This window comes from Heteronotia binoei, chromosome 14, assembly GCF_032191835.1.
Source record: "Heteronotia binoei isolate CCM8104 ecotype False Entrance Well chromosome 14, APGP_CSIRO_Hbin_v1, whole genome shotgun sequence".
NCBI lineage: Eukaryota > Metazoa > Chordata > Lepidosauria > Squamata > Gekkonidae > Heteronotia > Heteronotia binoei.
In genome coordinates, this window is record NC_083236.1 from 16838778 (window position 1) to 16859839 (window position 21062).

Below are 21062 nucleotides of genomic sequence, written 5' to 3' on the forward strand. Positions count from 1 at the left end.
TGGACTTTGTGGCTTGTACCTTGCAGAGGCCCCTCCCCAAATCCCACCTTCTCCTGGATCCACCCCCAAAGTCTCTAGGTATTTTCCCACACAGACCTGGCAACCCTACGGGGAAGTGGCAAACCCAGCCCCCATTGTGTTTATGCCAAGCTGCATAAGGGGCAGCTGACTGGCAATGGGTGGCCAGCTTTCTTCTTGCTCCCGGCTCCTGTTTGGTTTGCAGAGGCGAACTGAGCTGGGGGGGGGGGGGGGAGAGATGGTTGTCTTTCTTCTGCACAAAGCCGCCGCCGCCGCCTGCCAATGACGCACAGGCGCAAATTAGGGAGTTCTTCTGGGTCAGGTGGCAATAAAGCTCTCTGGCTGTACGTTGGCGAGCCTCGGCCCTTCGCCGACATAAAGCGATTTGCCTTTTGGATCGTGCACCCGTCAAGTACGCCGGCTGTGCAATGAGCAGAGGGGGCGTGCGCGCGCGCGTGCTTGCGGGGATCTTGCTCTGCTAATGAGGCTGGATGGGACCCGCTCCTCGCCTCCCGCCCGCGGGCCGGGGCGCGCACCCAGCGAGACAGATGGGGCCTCCTCGCCACAATTGAATTTCCAGGCTCCTCCTGGGGAGGGGAGCGGCGTCGCCCACCGCTTCCTGGGCCCCGTCCAATTGCAGATAATGGATGGATCTCCCGGCTAATGGGATATTGACATGGCAGGAGCGAGCCAGGCCTCGGCTGCGGCCGCTTCTGCTTAATTGCTGGCGCGGACGGCCTGCATGCGCCTGGCTTGCTAACCCGGGGAGAGGAGGAGGAGGGATGGGCGCAGAGGAGGGGTGTGTGTGTGTGCATTTGGGGGGTGTATTCACAAGGGTGGCCCGCCGGCGGCTTAGAGGTGCCCTCCGCCCGGCGTGCTGGCAGCCCGAGCGAGAGTCTGGCGTGTGCCCTTCCCCCGCCCCCGCCCTGCAGGCCTTCGCCATCCCCCGCCCGCGCGCCGCTGGGGGATTAATGGCAGCAGCTCATGGCCCGCGCATTGTGCGAGACGCATCCGCGGATCAAGCCGGAGAACAATGGGGGGATCTTGGAAGCGGCTTAAGCCAGCGGCTTGGAGCGGGCCGTGCAGCTGGCTGCCTCGCCGGCCGAGTCCTCGCGGGCGGGCGGGCGGACAGAGCCCGGAGGAGAGCGCGCCGGCTCCTCGCCTGCCCCCACTTGTATTTAGAAGTCAAGACGCCTGGGCGGTTTGACGCAGTCGGAGCTCGATCTCGCCGCCGAATTGAGGTCAACAGGCTCCGGCCTTGCAGATGATGGGAATGGAAGAAGCGGAAGGGGCGGCTTTGCCTGTAGCCGCCGAGGGCTCAAAAGCCTGTGGGCTTTGTGGCCCCCTTGAGCTTAGGACGAGGGCAGAGCCCAGCAGCCTGCCTTTTTTTTAAAGTCTTCCCAGCGGTATTTTCTCCAGGGACTCGGCGGTTTTGTTTTCTTGTCTTTCTCTATCTTCATGTAGGGATCCCAGCCTCCAGGTGATGCCTGGAGACTTTCTGCCGCAACTTATCTGCAGGTGACAAAGATCCTGGAGAAAATGGCCACTTTCGCATTAAACCCCGCTGAAGTCCCTCCCTGAGCTCTGCCCCCAAATCTCCAGGCGTTTCCCAGCCTGGAGCTGGCGACCAGGTCTGCTGGGGACTTCCATGTGCAAAGGGAGGCGTCTGTTTTTGTAAAGGCTTCATGTTTATGCAGGCCTCGGATTCAGTGGGAGCTCCCAGGAACGCAGCTCTTGAACCTTTCTGAGAATTCCACCTCTTTGTCCATTGAATAGTAGGTGCGGCTGCATAACAATCCCTGGATGAGCTCCACCACCCTTTTTTTCTACAAAATGACCCCTCTTGTTTATATATGGTTACCAACCTCCAAGTGGTGGCTGGAGATCTCCTGGGATTACAACTGATCTCCACGAAACAGACATCAGTTCCCCTGGAGAAAATGGCTGCTTTGGAAGGTGGACTCTGTGGCGGCAGACCTCATGGAAGCCCTTCCTTTCCCCTCCCCGAACCCTGCCTTCCTCGGGCTCCGCCCCCCAATTCTCCAGGTGTTTCCCAACCCTGAGTTGGCAACCCCATGTTTACACCACCCAGATGAAATCCTAACTCCTTGCAACATGGCAGTCATGAACACGCAGCTTTGAGTGAGTGCCGATTCCTCTGGGGTCACTCAGCGGGAGGCTAAAGGGCCAGATCAGTGGGGGAGTGCAGGACCGACCTGCATGGGCCTGCTTCAGGCTTCCCCTGAGCAAAGTCACGCCCTCCCCAGCAGTGGAGAGATACAACAGCTTCAGCAGCAGCCATGCTTTCCTCCTCCTCCTGTTGCACCTGAGCAGTCCAATGATGCTCAGGTCCCAGACGACTTCGTGGAACATCACTGCCTATCAACACGAGGCAGCAAACCCTGCTGGGCTGCTCCTATCACAGACGCAAGGGGGTGGGGCTACAGCTTGCTGGCCTCTGGCCATGCAGTTTCAGAGCACATAGGGATGCCAGCCTGAAGGGGGGGGGGTGAGGATTCCCTCCAGAATTACAGCTCATCTGCAGGTTGCAGAGGTCAGCTCCTGTGGAGCACATGAATACTTTAGAGCACGGGTGTCAAATGCAGTTTGGGGGCTGAATCAGGCCCCCCAGCAACTGGATGTCCTCGGCTTCCTTCTCCCTATATCTTGCTTCCTTCTGCATAACAGCTTGCTTTGCAAGGCTTGCTCAATTGCACAGGAACTACAGAGCAAACCTCTATTTCTCCATTGGCTGAGGCTCCTCGGGGAGGAAGAGGACAGTAGCTTGCTTTGCCAGGCTCTCTCAATTGCACAGCAGAGCTACTGAGCCAAGCTTCTCTTCCTTCTACTGACTGAGGCTCCACCCGCCAAGTCTCTTGGAGAAGGAAGGAAAGAGCCAGAGCTTCCTTTGCCCAGTTCCCTGGATCTCATGGGAGAAATACAAAGAAAGCACCTTAAAGACCAATGAGTGCTAACATTTTAAGCATGTTAGTCTTGAAGGTGCTCCTGGACTTTTGCTCTTTCCTTCTTCTCCAGATAGTTCTTTATAGTTCTTCAGTTACATCACTGCGTTGCTTTTCAAGATGGCGTATCCGTTTTCCACCAGCACTTCTGTCATTATTTTTAAAAAGGGGCACGTCCTTGAATTAAAGAACAGGTGGGAGGCCTAAATGTAAGCACACGGAGCTAAGTACACCATGTGCTGGCAAAGGCAGTTTGGAGCGCCACATCTGTTAATGAACATCTGGCGCTCCTCACCAGCTACTTTCACGACTGGCCGAAGACACTCAGGTGGTGATGCTAAGGCCAAGAAAGGTCATTGAGCACTGTGGGGCTTTTGTGGAAGCCTGGCGGGATCTAACTGGGCTCCCAAACTGCTGCTTGGCAGGATCAGGGTTGCCTTCCAGCAGCTCTTTCTCATTCCCTTTTGAAGAGGAGAATGTTCTCAGTGGTTGGGGCAGCTCCCCTTATGTGTGCATCCTAGAGCAGAGGGGAATGAGAGAATCACCCAGCCGCTGCATCATTTCCCCCCAGTGGGATCTGGCATGCCTTATCAGACTTGCATGGGATGTTGTGTGTTTGGAGTTCTCTGTGTGTTTTTAAAAAAATATTCAGGAGTATGGGGAACCTGCATGTCTGAAAATTAAATTGCCCCCCCCCAAAAAAAAGTGCTCCAAACATGGGATGTCCAGCCATCTTAGAGCCTGCGTGTTTCTGACTGTCTCTCATCTCTTCCCAGGCTGCCCACCAACAGATACAAAGGCCAGGATGATTCTTTCTCCTCTTGCAGTTCCTACCATCTGTTGAGACCACAGCAAGAACACCCACAACAGTGACCTTCTGGTATCTTTGCAGGGCAGCTGACTCCAGCCATTTTGGGGAGAGGGCTGTGGTGCTGGGATACCCACTCTGCTGTCTTAGGAGCTTCCAGAAACAGAAGCACCTTGTTGGAACAAGGAGAAGGCGCCAGTGTTCCCTCTAAGCTGAGTTAGCATGAGCTAGCTCACAGATTTTTAGCCTCCAGCTCACACCTTTTTGTCTTAGCTCAGGAAGGATAATCCCAGAGCACACTAATTGATGCAGGAGCTCACATCTTTAATGCCAGTAGCTCACAAAGTAGGATTTTATTCTCACAACACTCTGCAGCTTAGTGTGAACATTGGACAGCACCCTTGCTCCTTTGTCTACATACCTTGCATAATTGAGCTCCTGGGATCCCCCCTCCTATCACTTTCCTTAGTCCTCCTTTTCAGCTTCCGGGTTGCACATCAGCAGCATCTCGAGAGCCAGTCTGGTGTAGTGGTTAAGTGTGCGGACTCTTACCTGGGAGAACCGGGTTTGATTCCCCACTCCTGCACTTGCACCTGCTGGAATGGCCTCGGGTCAACCATAGCTCTGGCAGAGGTTGTCCTTGAAAGGGCAGCTGCTGGGAGAGCCCTCTCCAGCCCCACCCACCTCACAGGGTGTCTCTTGTGCGGAGTGGGGGGGGGAGGTAAAAGAGATTGTGAGCCACTCTGGGACTCTGAGATTCAGAGTATAGGGTGGGATATAAATCCAATATCTTCTTCTCTAGGCACTTGTGCCCCCACAGAGGACTGGGAAGAGACTCCCACCCTCTCACAGTCCCATGGCTGCATCTGGTGTGAGAAATCATGCAGGGAGGAAGAGATGGATGGGGAGGGATTGCACCAGGCAACTCTGCTCAAGCAAATGACCAAGGGGGAAGGGCAAGAGAGGGCTGGATCCTGAAGCCTCCTTTGCAGTGTGAGACACCTGCGTTTTCAGGCCCAAGGCTCTGCTTATTCCATCATTGTTTACTTTGTCCATAGTCTGCCTCTTCCCTTGAGGTTCAAGGCACAGTGTGAGTCACTGGCATCTCTAGGACGAGAGCTCTAATAAGCACCTTCCTGAACTATTCTACAAGAGCCAGGTGGGCAGCCTCATTGGTTTGAAGCAGGGGACCAAAGCTGGAGTCCAGGGGAGGAAGAGATGGATGGGGGAGATCAACAAAGATTTATTCTGGGTATAAGCTTTTATGCCGCTGGACTCAAACCTCATTATTTTGTTATAAAATAGCCCTAGTCCCTTTATAAATACACCTTCCTGAACAATTCTGTTTAATACAGTTTGCAGAATGCCGGCGGTGTGTGTGTGTGTGGGCTTCCTGCCCTCTTCAAGCAGGGCATTCCTCATGGTGGGCGCTGCAACCGAGGGTGCAGTTGTTGATCTTGCCCGTTTGCAGAATGGCACTTGCAGGACGTGCTACGTGGCCGAAAGAAGCTGTCCTGGCGGAGCGCCAGAGGAGAGCCGGTTCTGCAGCGATGAGGGTCCAAGGCTGTGATGTGCCTTGCATGTGATAGTGTCTTGAATTGAAGCTGATGTTTGATGGGCAGCTAATGGAGTGACTGCTGCGGCTGAGATCATCTCCTGTGTGTCACTGGGGAGACAAAGGAGAGGAGCGTGTCATGATTTTGCAAAGGGCCCAGCATGAACGTCCCATGTGCCTGTGTGATTAGAGCATCAGCCTATGGAACAGGGGTGGCGCTTTCACACATGTTGTGTAGCTCTTGAAGCCCCCACTGCGCTGTTGGCCAGCTTGGAGAAGACGCTTGTCTTTAAATCACTTCTCCAAGCCAAGTCAGCTGGCAGCTTGGAGAACATTTAAAGTTAAAGTTGCTTTCTTTCCACCTCCCCCCATCTATTTTCCTTCCTTGCGGCTCTCAAACATCTGACGTTCATGTCTTGTGGCTCTCAAACATCTGGCATTTATTTATTTTATTTATTATTTCATTTTGTAGGCTTCTATTCCGCCTTCTCCCGTAACCGGGCTCAAGGCGGATCACAACATATAATAGAAACAATACAAAGCTATAAAACAGAGTTAAAGTACCGCATTAAAATTAAACAGTAAAAACAATAACCAATAAATAAAATGCACCATTGGCGAAAAAGGCACAGCATGTCAAGCAGCCAGTGATAAGCCCACATTTAAGTGATGCTGACAGCGCTGCAATAAGGTACAATGGGGAGGGACGGTGGCTCAGTGGTAGAGCATCTGCTTGGGAAGCAGAAGGTCCCAGGTTCAATCCCCGGCATCTCCAAAAAAGGGTCCAGGCAAATAGAAGAAGAAGAAACTGGATTTATATCCCGCCCTCCACTCCAAAGAGTCTCAGAGCGGCTCACAATCTCCTTTACCTTCCTCCCCCACAACAGACACCCTGTGAGGTGGGTAGGGCTGGAGAGGGCTCTCACAGCAGCTGCCCTTTCAAGGACAACCTCTGCCAGAGCTATGGCTGACCCAAGGCCATGCCAGCAGGTGCAAGTGGAGGAGTGGGGAATCAAACCCGGTTCTCCCAGATAAGAGTCTGCACGCTTAACCACTACACCAAACTGGATCTCCTTGCATAGGAGTGAATATAGGAGTGAAAAACCTCAGCTTGAGACTCTGGAGAGCCGCTGCCAGTCTGAGAAGACAATACTGACTTTGATGGACCAAGGGTCTGATTCAGTATAAGGCAGCTTCATATGTTCATGTTCAATGTTTCCACAGAGCATGATGTCCTCACAAGGGAGGCCAAATGATGGAATAATAGGCTGCCCGTTGGCTCAACCATAAACCCGGCGGAACACCTCCGTCTTGCAGGCCCTACGAAATGGTAGTAGTTCAGGTAGGGCCCGGATCTCCACAGGGAGCTGATTCCACCAGGCAGGGGCCAGGCCTGAAAAGGCCCTGGCCCTGGTTGTGGTGAGCCGGGTGTCCTTAGGGCCAGGGGTGGTCAGGAAGTGTTGCGAAGCCAATTGCAACGACCTCTGGGCCTCTGCCCCTCCCTTCCCTTTGCCTCCCCGCTGTGCCTTCTCCTACTCCCTGAGAAGCTGAGGGATGCATGACCTGACCTGTCACTTCTGGCTGATGGAGGCCCTGTCTCTATGGGCAGGGCATGGGTGTTGCCAAGAGTGGGTGGTGGAGGGGTCCCTGGTGCCTCTGAGGGTGGACTGGGGTTGTCAGGACCCCCTGGCCACCAGCCAAGGGCAGGGGACCATACGGTTGCCAGCTCCAGGTAAGGAAACTCCTGGAGATTTGGGGATGGAGCCTGGGGAGAACCCCCATGGAGTACACTGTCAAAGAGCCCACCCTCCAAAGCATCCAGTTGGTCCAGGGGAACTGATCTCTGGAGTCTGGGGAGGAGCAGGAATTCCAGAGAATCCCCAGGTCCCAACTGGAGGCTGGCATCTCTGAGGTGCACCCAGAGTCAAAGGGGAGTGTTCAGTTTTATTCCTTGCCCAGTTCTTTGGACTGTGCCACCGGCTTGGGTGGAGGAATCCTCTTGTACCTGTGGATGTTCTGCCTTAGCGACTCTTGAAATATTAAAGCTCTTTGTCGGTGGTCCTAAATGGCACCTTATTGGGGCAGAACAAGTACTGTAGTCCTTGAGAAATGAACAGGTGTCCAGTGTGCCACAGGTATCCAGCATTCTAGGACAGGACAGGGTGCATCTATAGTCAGCCTTCATAGCTTCTTAGGGTCAGAGTAGTACCTTGGCCTCCCTTTCCCCTTTTTTGAAGAAGAAAATATTGGATTTATACCCCGCCCTCCACTCTGAGTCTCAGAGCGGCTCACAATCTCCTTTATCTCCCTCCCCTACAACAGACATCCTGTGAGGTGGTTGGGGCTGAGAGAGCTCTCACAGCAGCTGCCTTTTCAAGGACAACTCCTAGGAGAGCTATGGCTGACCCGAGGCCGTTCCAGCAGGTGCAAGCGGAGGAGAGGGGAATCAAGAACAATCTCTGCCAGAGCTATGGCTAACCCAAGGCCATTTCGGCAGCTGCAAGTGGAGGAGAGGGGACTCAAACCCAGTTCTCCCAGATAAGAGCCTGTGCACTTGACCACTACACCAAACTGGGGAGTTTAAACCTTTTTTTCTCTATCAGGGCAGCATGATGGTTACTAGACTGAGGGAAAACCCTATACCCATGTGTGAGCAGGCTGGGTCTGTGCATGGCAATGTTCCCTCTAATTTCCCTCCCTTCCTGAGCAGAACAGTTCACATCCTGAGTAGAACATAGCTGCCAACTTCTACTGGGCAATGGGCAGTGCCAGTCCGCTGCTGGGTGGGGCTCCCTGTGTCAAGGAGCGGCTGCTCACTTGAGGAAACACTGGTCTGCAGCTGCATACTGCGACTTTGTGCATTGGTTTGGACCCAGGACTGTCTTTTCCTGTTTAAAAAAGTGCCACCGTTGTGTGTTGAGAGTGGTGGAGATCCGGTTTTGAATCCTGCCTTGAAAGCTTGTGCTGGCTGACTGCGGGCCGCTCACACACTCCCCGCCTGACCCACCTCGCAGGGTTGTTGTAAGGATACAACAAAGGAGAGGGGAACATTGTAATCTGTTTTGAGTCCCCGCTGGGGAGAAAGGCAGGGTGTAAGTGAAGGAATTAAATCAGCTTATTCGTGAAGGTCAAGAACAATCTTGCACTAACAGCAGAGAAAGCACTGCTTGTCCGTCTAAGACTACTTGGTATTAATGTCTAAATTTAGGGATGTCAGCTTCCCTTGGGATCTGGGGATCCCCTAGAATGACAGCTCATCTCCAGACTGCAGAAATCAGTTCACCCGGGAGGAAATAGACACGTGGGAGGGTGGTCTCCAAGGTATTGTACCTTACTGAGGTCCCTGTTTCCCCCCAAGTTCCACCCCCAAATCTTCAGGAGCTTTCAAACCTGGATCTTGCAACCCAAAGGGTGATTAACATGTGGAATTCACTGCCACAGGAGGTGGTGGCGGCCACAAGCATAGCCACCTTCAAGAGGGGTTTAGATAAAAATATGGAGCAGAGGTCCATCAGTGGCTATTAGCCACAGTGTGTGTGTGTGTGTGTGTGTGTGTATATATATATATATATATATATTAAAAAAAAATTGCCACTGTGTGACACGGAGTGTTGGACTGGATGGGCCATTGGCCTGATCCAACATGGCTTCTCTTATGTTCTTATGTGACACAGAGTGTTAGACTGCATGGGCCATTGGCCTGATCCAACAGGCTTCTCTTATGTTCTTATGTGACACAGAGTGTTAGACTGCATGGGCCATTGGCCTGATCCAACAGGCTTCTCTTATGTTCTTATGTGACACAGAGTGTTGGACTGGATGGGCCATTGGCCTGATCCAACATGGCTTCTCTTATGTTCTTATGTGACACAGAGTGTTAGACTGCATGGGCCATTGGCCTGATCCAACAGGCTTCTCTTATGTTCTTATGTGACACAGAGTGTTGGACTGGATGGGCCATTGGCCTGATCCAACATGGCTTCTCTTATGTTCTTATGTGACACAGAGTGTTGGACTGGATGGGCCATTGGCCTGATCCAACATGGCTTCTCTTATGTTCTTATGTGACACAGAGTGTTGGACTGGATGGGCCATTGGCCTGATCCAACATGGCTTATCTTATGTTCTTATGTGACACAGAGTGTTGGACTGGATGGGCCATTGGCCTGATCTAACATGGCTTCTCTTATGTGACACAGAGTGTTGGACTGGATGGGCCATTGGCCTGATCCAACATGGCTTCTCTTATGTTCTTATGTGACACAGAGTGTTGGACTGGATGGGCCATTGGCCTGATCCAACATGGCTTTTCTTATGTTCTTATGTGACACAGAGTGTTGGACTGCATGGGCCATTGGCCTGATCCAACATGGCTTCTCTTATGTTCTTATGTGACACAGAGTGTTGGACTGGATGGGCCATTGGCCTGATCCAACATGGCTTCTCTTATGTTCTTATGTGACACAGAGTGTTGGACTGGATGGGCCATTGGCCTGATCTAACATTGCTTCTCTTATGTGACACAGAGTGTTGGACTGGATGGGCCATTGGCCTGATCCAACATGGCTTCTCTTATGTTCTTATGTGACACAGAGTGTTGGACTGGATGGGCCATTGGCCTGATCCAACATGGCTTCTCTTATGTTCTTATGTGACACAGAGTGTTGGACTGCATGGGCCATTGGCCTGATCCAACATGGCTTCTCTTATGTTCTTATGTGACACAGAGTATTGGACTGGATGGGCCATTGGCCTGATCCATCATGGCTTCTCTTATGTTCTTATGTGACACAGAGTGTTGGACTGGATGGGCCATTGGCCTGATCCAACATGGCTTCTCTTATGTTCTTATGTGACACAGAGTGTTGGACTGGATGGGCCATTGGCCTGATCCATCATGGCTTCTCTTATGTTCTTATGTGACACAGAGTGTTGGACTGGATGGGCCATTGGCCTGATCCAACATGGCTTCTCTTATGTTCTTATGTGACACAGAGTGTTGGACTGGATGGGCCATTGGCCTGATCCATCATGGCTTCTCTTATGTTCTTATGTGACACAGAGTGTTGGACTGGATGGGCCATTGGCCTGATCTAACATGGCTTCTCTTATGTGACACAGAGTGTTGGACTGGATGGGCCATTGGCCTGATCCAACATGGCTTCTCTTATGTTCTTATGTGACACAGAGTGTTGGACTGGATGGGCCATTGGCCTGATATAACATGGCTTCTCTTATGTTCTTAACCTTGCCCTCCCGAACCCCTGCTGGTGGCCAGGAGAGACCTGGCAACCCTATCATAAATCTCATGATTGGATTTTTTAAACTCCAGTTTTGAATGTTTCGTTTCAAATTCTACAGTGCAGCCCCATCCAAAGTGAGTCCATTCCTAAGTAACTCTCGATCCTTCCAGTGAGACTGGAAGACTGCAGTCTTTGTGGATTCCATTTCCAGTGTGGCCTGGGAATCTTAAATTCACCAGGATAGCCTGGTGACTCTGCTGTCGTGTGAATGAAGCTCAAGCCATCCAGTAACTCAACAAGTTATCCAACTGTTAAAAGGGGGCAAGAAGCCAGCCATCAGTGGCAACCCTCATCCATCAATACCTGGCAAGCCGGAGACCTTTTACTCTCCCTCTAGATCGCCGATCCTTTCACAAATGCAGCCGTCCAGGAGATGGTCCCCAAATGCCACTCAGCTGCCAGCTGGGATGAAGCAGATTCATGCAGCTTGAGATTCCATGCAGCTCCTCCCATTCCTCCTGGAGCCTTCCTCTGCCCGGTGCGATTTGGAACTATGTTCTGCACAGGCCCATGAAGACAGTCTGGTGTGTTCAGATCTTTCACGGTTGGAAACAGAAGGCTGCTTCCCCCCAAGAGACAAAACTGCTTGATCCCCATCAGGGTGGGCTCCAGGATTTGGGGGCCCCTGGGCAGACAATGCCCAGGGGTCCCAACCTGCCCACTGCCAGGGCCCTCCTTTCCACCCCGTACTTGCATGCCCTTCATCAACCCATGTCCTTCGCTTGCTTGCAAGCCCTCCCACCGCCCATGCTCAGTTGCTTGCGCCGCCTGCGTACCTTTCTCCCAACAGCAATGGCCACTGGATTCAGCTGGGAGTGCTGCTGCTGTGGCCACCACTGTGTACCACCCACGGGCCCCCCTTCCATGCCTCTGGGCAGGTGAGAGCCTGGGTGCAGGCAGGTGGCAGGGGAGGTGTGTAGATGGGAAGGCAGCAGCAGTGGGCACCACCAGAAGTTCTGGATTGTGGCAGCTGCCCCACTTCCAGGTATGCTGGTGCTGGTCCAGATTTCCAGGAAGAAAAGGGCTGCAAGCTTGTTTGTTTTGTTTTTAAAGAGAAATCTGGAAATGCAGAGTTTGGGTCTGCTGTATCTCTAAGGATGGGCACGCTCATTTGCAGCTAAGCAGTGGGGGCGTTCTATGTGGCTACATTAAGTTAATCATCCCTCCCATCGAGTTTCCTCTGGCAGCTTTTCATTCCATCCCTCAGGTAGAAGAATCAAGGATTTGCCCAAGTAATCTGGACCTCGGTCTGTTGAGGTGGAAGGAGATTCAAGGCCTTGGCAGCAAGAAAATGCAGAGGTGCCCACCCACTCGGAAGCCTCACCACCCCTCCCATGATCCCAAAACTAAGGAAAGCTGAGAGGGGCCCTCAGGAACTCTGAAGGCACTCTTCAGGACCAGCCCTGTCCTCCAAAATAAACTACGGCTTACATTGAAGACTGAATTGGGATGGATTCAGAGGCCCTGCTACTTGTAGGGGTTGTTTCTGCCTTATCAGATCTGGGGGATGCTGGTACCCACCTTGAACTGTTCTAGGGCTGGTTGCCGGCGGTGAAAATTCATTCTAGGATTGTGCTACTGGTAAGTTCTGACTGAAGAGGCACCCAGAGCCCCACAAGAGAATGCAAAGCTGTCCCAGAGGGAAGCTCCCTAGAGGTTATGCGAGTAAGCCGTGGTCACATCCTGAACACAGAACGGCCTAGCGATCGCCGAGTCTGAGCTGGACCAAACTGGAGGCGAGGACCAACGAGCACCGTCCTTTGCACAAAGGAATCTGGACTAATGTGTGTCGTTCTGTACAGGCACACAGAGACCTCCCTGCTGAGCAATACGCTCTGCGCTATTTTTAACTTTCTGGCTTGTTGTAGGTGCTCGGCCCTTTGAAGTGTTTCTGTTGAAGCCGTTGATGCAGAGCTCAGAAGTGCCACGCGCGGCAGTTCCCAGCCTCTGAGAGAGGCGCTCCAGCAACGGATGCTGCCTTCGCTCTCAAGATGGCACAGTTAGAGCCTTAACCGTGCCTGATGCTGCCAGCAAGCGCTGGGGGGATTGGTGCCGAGGGCTTCGTAGAGCTCAGGTTTCCAGGGCATGTGTGCACGCATGACGCGGACCATTGCACATCGCGTGCATTTCGTGGGATGGGCTTGGCTCTCTCGTGCTGCTCAGATCCTCCACAATCTGGGGCTTGCACTTGCTGTCTCAGGGCTGCACATTTTCCCCACCCTGGGCTCATGCACTCCTGGCACGTCTCTACTCCCATGAAAAGGGAAGACAGCCGATGGCACCTGGCCTTTCCCATCTTCAATAGATTGCAGTCAGCAACAGTAATTACACATTGAGTGGCTGCCAGGGACCTGTGCCAGCCAGCTGAGGAGAGATGGCATGATTCCCATTCAGTAGTCCCACCAGCTGCCTCTGTAAGCCATTGCTGGCTCCGTGGTCTCCAGAAAGCATCCCCTTTCTTCCTAGGAGATGCCCAACAGGGCCAGTATTCGGGGTGCACTTCGAAGAAGAGGCAACCATGAGGAATGCTGCATCCCACTGCATTTGTACCTATGTTGGAAAGGAGACCAGGGTGAGGAACAGCGATTCCTTGAGTTTTGCCTGAGTTCACCTGCCCTATGCAACAGAAGGGCTTTTCATGACTCTCTGACATCCAGGCTGTGGCCCCAGCATGGGGTTATTGCCTACAAATCTGCACAGAAAGGGCACATCATTCAGGAAGTAAAATCAGAGCTTTTGGTTTTTTTTGGTAGCAGGAATTTCTTTACATATTAGGCCACACTCCTCATGTAACCAATCCTCCAAAAGCTTAGCACAGGGCCTACTGTAAGCTCCAGGAGGATTGGCTGCATCAGGAGGGTGTGGCCTCATATGCAAAGGAGTTTCTGCTGCAAAAGAAGCCCTGAGTAAAATCCCTAGTGTAATACAGTGGGTGCAGGATTATTGTGGCGTCAAGGATGAACGGGGTTCAGGGGGAATTGCTTGGCACCAGAGATTAATTTCTAGATTTTGACTCATCACATTACCTACTAATTTCATTTATACCCTGCCAATGTATACCTTTCCATGAGGATTCAAAGCAGGTGACTTCGTTGTCTTCCATTTTATTCTTGCAACAGCCCTGTGAGGTTGGTTAGATGATGATGATGCTATTGGATTTATATCCCGCCCTCCACTCCGAGTCTCAGAATGGCTCACAATCTCCTTTATCTTCCTCCCCCACAACAGACACCCTGTGAGGTGGGTGGGGCTGAGAGGACTCTCACACCAGCTGCCCTTTCAAGGACAACCTCTGCCAGAGCTATGGCTGACCCGAGGCCATTCCAGCAGGTGCAAGTGGAGGAGTGGGGAATCAAACCCGGTTCTCCCAGATAAGAGTCTGCACACTGAACCAATACGCCAAACTGGTTAGGCTGAGTGTGTGACTGTCCCAAGGCCACCCACCAAGCTTCCATGGCACAAGTTGGGATTCAAACCAGGCTTTCCCCAATCCTAGTCCAACACTCCAGTCACTGCAGCAGGCTCGCTCTCATCTCACTGTTGACTGACTCCTTGATTTCCTTCAGCAGTGAAGAAACGTTTGAACCTTGGAATGGCATATGAGAAGCTAAAGCACAACCAATAGTACCACTCAGAATTTCATTGTTAAAAGAGAAAAGGAGCGGGATTCTGCTGCACATTTTTTATTATGGGGTCACTTGATGAATGGGCCCTTCATCTAGGAGAGCTATTTCAGAGAACATCTGCATGGCAGAGCCATCAATCTGGTGCTGTGGAGTGGAAGCACAGATGGGCAGTGCAAAAGAGACCACTTTCCCCTCCTTTGGAAATGACAGCATGGGAAATGGTCATCGGGCTTCTGCCAGGCAGGAGGTGTGGGGATTTTATGGCCTAGGACCCGCATATCTAAAGGACTTCTGCCATATATTACTTTGTGCCAACTGATCTGCTGAGGTGACTCCCACCTACAGATGGTTCCCCAACAAAGTGAGAGCATAAGAGAAGCCATGTTGGATCAGGCCAGTGGCTCATCTAGCCCAACGCTGTGTCACACAGGTGCCAACAGGAGGTCCGTCAGCAGGGCCAGAACTCCAGAAGCCCTCCCATTGTGGCCCCGCAAGCACCGAGGATACAGAGGATCACTGCCCCAGACAGAGCATTCTGGGACAGCCCCTTGATGGACTTCCTGTTCTCTCTAGGGAACTGTCCTAAGATTACTGGTTACACATGGGAGAGGGAGGGGGCGGAATAAGGAGGAGACTAAGCCAAGGCCTGTCTCGAGTTTGACAGTTTCTCCCCATCCAACTCACAGTTTGTTGTTGTCCAGTCACACAGTCGAGTCCTACCCTTTGCAACCCCATGGACCAAGTCACGCCAGGCCCTCCTGTCTTTCACCATCCTCCGAAGTCCGCTCCAATTCATGTTAGTTACATTAGTAACGCTGTCCAGCCATCTCATCTTTTGCCATCCTCGTCTTCTTTTGCCTTCTGTCTTTCCCAGCATCAGGGTCTTCTCCAGTTTCTTCATTTGGTGGCCAAAGTATTTGCGCTTCAGCTGGCATTTCTCCACAGGCAGTGTGCAATTTCTGCAGCCCACCCCCCCCTTTACAGTAGCTAGTGGTGCATTCTGAATGAATGCTGTTGACTTTGCAGGGCTGATGGGCATGAGCTACCAGACCCCTCGGGTTGCCAGGTCTGACTCAGGAAATATCTGGGGACTTTGGGGGTGGAGTCAGGAGCAAGGTTGTGACAAGCAAGATTGAACTCCAAAGGGAGTTCTGGCCATCACATTTAAAGGGATCAAGTGCCTTTTAAATGCTTTCCCTCAGTTGGAAATAATGAGGGATAGGGGCACCTTCTTTTGGGGCTTATAGAATTGGACCCCCAAAGGAGGGTTGAGGAGAGGCATCGGATGCTATGCTCTTTGTGCGGCCGAAAGAGAAGGAGATACAGCCAGCGAAGGCCTTGTGAATTAGAGCTTTTGCAACTAGGTAGGAAGAAGTGGACAATGGGAGCGGTGGGTGCCTGGTGCTTTTCTTGGAGAGTGGGGATGGGGTGGTTGCTTTACAAAGAAGCATGGCCTGTCAGTGGGCTTCCTTGCCTCCCCACACATACTCAACATGCTTTTGTACATGAGCAGAGAGAATAAGAATGCCGCTACGTCTCTTGTGTTTGCTCTTCTCAAGGGAAAGGACCCTGTAAAAGGCCTGGAGAACTTCCCGCCACTCAAATGAAATGTGGAATTCAGAAAATAATACCGAAGAGGGCGGCGAAGTCTGTCACCAGCATCATCTTTCTGGCTTTGTATCATTTCTCTTCTCGATCCTGTTTTGCATGTGTGGAATAAATTCTTCTTTTTTTTTACTATGCTCTCCACATTCAGGGCTAAACAACATGTTTTGCCAAGAAAGGAAACCCTGGGCAACTCTCTTCATGCATGGGGTGGGGAGTGCAAGTTTGTTTCATATGTTGGTGTCGGGGGGAGTGTTCAACCCCCATCCTGGAACAATGTTTCCAGCTCTAAATTGCTCCCCTCCAGCTGCTATTTTGCTTTTTAGGCAATGGAACTAACTATAGGTGTTTGCAGTGCCCCTTAAATTCCCTCTGGAGCAAACAACGGCTGGGAGAGGAATCTGGCATGGGAAGGAAAACATAACCTCCACCCAATCCTATACAGCTTTTCCCAATCACAATAGCTCCCTCCCCCGTTTCATTCAGAGTCAAAATGAGATCCATTGCTGATCTGGTGCTTCAGGTGAAGCATGCAGTTCTCCATGATGCGAGATCCGCACCCACGGCTTGGGGCAGGGTGGCCGTTGCAGCCCCGCTTGAGGGATGCACGAGGCTTGGCGCTTCAGGGCTCACCTTCAGCGTGGGTCACTGGCCCTCTCCTTGCCTCCCCCTCCCTCCCGTGGGGTCTCTCCTGGCAGCTCAGGCTGCAGAACATATGAACATATGAAGCTGCCTTATACTGAATCAGACCCTTGGTCCATCAAAGTCAGTATTGTCTTCTCAGACTGGCAGCGGCTCTCCAGGGTCTCAAGCTGAGGTTTTTCACACCTCTTTGCCTGGACCCTTTTTTTGGAGATGCCAGGGATTGAACCTGGGACCTTCTGCTTCCCAAGCAGATGCTCCACCACTGAGCCACTGTCCCTCCCAGTGCGGCTCCAGGGCCTGGGTGTATGATGAGGCATGCCAGAGTCCATCAATGTGTACCACAAGGTCAAAAGGAGCCCCTAGATAGAGTCCTCGGGAGCAAGTGTCCGGCTGCACCAGACGAGGCTGCAGGAAGGAAGGAGCAGCTGGTCTGGCGGCTTGCACAAGCACTTTAACAAGATGTTGGAAAATCAATTCCAATAACTGAGACCTTAAACCTGCCGAGTATTAGAGCTTTATCGGCTGCCCTAACATATTCACAACAGCGGCAGCATCGCACACACACACACACACACACTCTCACACTCCCTCCCTGCCTGCCTCCCTCCCAACTGAAGCATGGCAACCATTCCTTCTCCAAAGCGCTTCTTGGAGTGCGGCAGCATCCAGTCCAGGGCAACGGCAGGTTTCTCCTCTAGAAATGGAATTCTTTGCCATGAGTGGAAAAACTGGACTCCCAGCCTCATAACTCCCTCTGGCTAACATTTAGGCAAGGAGAAAGAGCAAGAGAAAGCGGGGGAGAGGGGAGGCTTTTGTGGGGAGCCAAAGAGGGTTCTCCTGAGTGCCAGAGGCCACGCAAAAGAAAAGGCTGATATACTAATTGGCATACAAACCAAACGTTAATATGTACTGTGCAAAAAGTACAGTGTGATGCGAAAAACAGTCCCCGTATACAGTGCATAATGGAGTGAAGTATGACCATTCAAATCTAAAAAATTCAGTACATCATACAACAAGTTATGACGATTAGCAAGGTATAGCAATTGACCATCTGGCAGCTGCTTAAGACACCGTTTCAATATCTTCTTCGGCATTTTTTTTCTGTTAGAGCCCCATTGCAGAATGGCCTTGAACAGTTGTTGTAAATTGTCATCAGCCGATCATAGAGGATTAAGAAGTGTATTTAAACCACATATCTGTGATCCAATTTCTCATGTATAATTCTGAAAATCTTGCACCTACAGGTCTCATACCAAAGAGGTCAAGGCAGAACAGTGGACCGGGTAGGGCTTTGCTAGAGAGCAGAAGGCGGTCTGCATTGCATCCACTATATCAGGGGTCCTCAACCTTTTTAAATAGGGGGCCAGTTCACTGTCCCTCAGACTGTTGGAGGGCCGGACTGCCGTTACTGTACAAGGCCGCGGGCCGTCAGTTCTCCGTCTTCTGCATCTCTCTCCCTTCCCCACACCACACACCCTGGCCTGGGAACTCACCTCACCTCGGTATCACCTCACACTCTGTCTCTGCCGCCTCAGCCCAGTGCCGGAAGTGTGCGTTGCTAACGCAAGTTTAGGTCGAACGTCACTTCCGGTCTGATTTTGCCATAACCCGGCGGGCCGCATAAATGTCCTCAGCGGGCCGCATCTGGCCCGCGGGCCGTAGGTTGAGGACCCCTGCACTATATATTAACCCCCAGCCACCTGGCTTTGAAGCTTCAGCCCTGCAGAGAGGACACTTGCTGCTTGCCGTACCTTGGGCCCAAGAGCACACCAGTCCTTTCAGCGTGGAAAAAAAGCCCGGATGGGGAGAGATCTGATCTGCTGAGGTGACAAGCAAAGCAAATCTGGGCATTAGTGAGGGAGAGCTAAACCTTGGAGGGCTTGTAATCCAGGCTCCCAATCCATGCCAATGTGCTCTAATGTGCTGTCCAGGGCTCACAAAGGGCTCACGTGTGCCAGATTGAACACGCAGCATCTTTTGCTCTGGGACAAGATGGTACAGAGAATTGGCTTGGTATCTGGCACATGGAATGAAGCTGCCACTCTGGAGCCATTCGTGCCTCCTCCTTGGGTATTTATACAGGTTGAGCTGTGTGTGGAGGCCAGGTATCAACCCTGATGAAAGAATGGCTGTTAGTTCACCTGGGGCAGAGAGGCAAAGAGGTGTCCAATGTACCTGATGGCACCTCCAAACCTCTCCTTTCTCCTCTTCCACCACACTCTGCTTCTGGATTTTAAAAATGGTTTCCCCGTGCTGTGGACTCAACAGCCAAGTCAAAAAGGCTTCCAGTGCTGCAAACTGTTTCTTGCAGTGGGTATGCTTCTTCTGCCACGGTGTTGTCGCTGGTTGGAAAATGTCCACCCTGCCACAAAATCCACTGGCAGATCTTCAGCCAGCCACATTCTCTCCATCTAATTGGCTTCACAGGATTGTCATGAGGACAAAAAAAGAAAAAAAAGACTCATGGGGTGTGCCATCGTGGTGCAGCACTTAGATTCATTCATTCATTCATTCATTCATTCATTCATTCATTCATTCATTCACATTTTATTTATATCCCGACCTCCCCGCCGGAGCAGGCTCAGGGCAGCTAACAACAAAAATTCAATACATACATTGAGTTATAACTAACAATATAAACTAACAGATAATTAAAAACTATTAAAATTCTAAAAACAATAAGTTAATATTAATATGTTAATATGTTGGTGCTATTCAGATGGTGAATTTACTTAGCAGTTTACTCAGTGAAGGCCATTCGAAAGAGGATGGTCTTGCAGGCCCTGCGGAACTGTTCAAAGTCCCGCAGGACCCGCATTTCTTCTGAAAGCTGATTCCACAGCTGTGGAGCCATAACGGAGAAAGCCCGAGTACTGGTACTCTGGAGTTTTACGTCTTTTGGCCCGGGAATAGTCAGCAGGTTCTTCCCTGCTGACCTCAGTGCTCTCTGGGATTAGGATCTGGGAGCCCTGGGTTCGAGTCTATACTCTGCCATGGAAGCTTGCTGGGTGACCTTGAGGCAGCCACACTATCTCAGCCTGACCTATCTCACTGGGTTGCTGTGAGGATAAAATGGAGGAGGAGGGAATGATGGAAGCCACTTCAGGTCCCCATTGAGGAGAAAGGCAGGATATAAATGAAATAATATATACACACACACACACGGACACAATGTACATTATATATATTGTACATTGTGTCCTTGTTGGAGGAAGATGGGAATAAAGATGAAACAGACAGACTCTAATGTTCATCTTTGCAAAATGGTCTCAGCTGGTGTTTTGAAGTATGGTCACCTTTGCTGTTATAAATAGGATCCAGATCCTGGTACCAACTGATATCAGAGGAAGCAGTGACTCATTCCCTTTCAGCTGCAAACACAAGGACACTTTCCCGGGAGTAAGACCCCTTTATTAAAGTCAGGCTTCTGAGTATACTTGCTTAGAGTTGCTCTCCTGGTCTCTAAATTGGTGCAGGGTTGTTGTGTCTTTTTGCATCGCAGGCCTTTTCACAGGGATCCAGGGATCGTGACGCTGTTCTTGCAAAATATCCCTATGATGTTCACACACAGGAAAGAAGTGCACTTCTTGGGGAAGGGCATTTTTCCTGCTTGCAAACTGCTGCTTCTACAACAGTTGTTTTCATGATTGCGGCGGGTCTTTTGACTATGCTGCAGTTATGGGCACCTGCTCAGCTGTACCTGCAGTGAGGGACGCATGACCCTCTTCCAATGAAACGCCAAATTCTTCACCGTTTCAAGGAACCATTTGGTTTTCTTGAAGTCCTAAGTCCATTGTTAAGTCCCCAGTACTCCCACCACGGTCAAGGCTGAAACATAATTCTCCTGCAGCTGGCTCCCCTATTACCCTGCAGGATGCTGTGACGGCTGTTAGAGGCATCTGATTGGTCAGTGCCTGTGACATTCCTCACACCAAGTGAACAGTCCTCTCCAGCCTGTGCAATGGTGGTTATTTTAAAGATGCAAAGGCTTCTTGGCAGTGTCAGTCTGAGCACTCGTGTGGGACAAGGCGTGGGGTGAGGGATCCTGAGAAGAGCCTCTGCTTGGCATGCAGAAGATCCAAGATCCATTTCTGGCACCTCCAGTTGAAAGAACCAAGCAGTAAGCCCTGGCCTGGATAGCCCAGGCAAACCCAATCTCCGGAGATCTCAGAAGCAAAGCAAGACCTACTGTGGTTAATAGTTGGATGAAGATGATATTGGATTTATATCCCGCCCTCCACTCCGAAGAGTCTCAGAGCGGTTCACAATCTCCTTTACCTTCCACCCCCACAACAGACACCCTTTGAGGTGGGTGGGGCTGGAGAGGGCTCTCACAGCAGCTGCCCTTTCAAGGACAGAGTCTCAGAGCGGCTCACAATCTCCTTTCCCTTCCTCCCCTACAATAGACACCCTGTGAGGTGGGTGGGACTGAGAGGGCTCTCACAGCAGCTGCCCTTTCAAGGACAGAGTCTCAGAGCAGCCTACAATCTCCTTTGCCTTCCTCCCCCACAACAGACACCCTGTGAGGTGGGTGGGGCT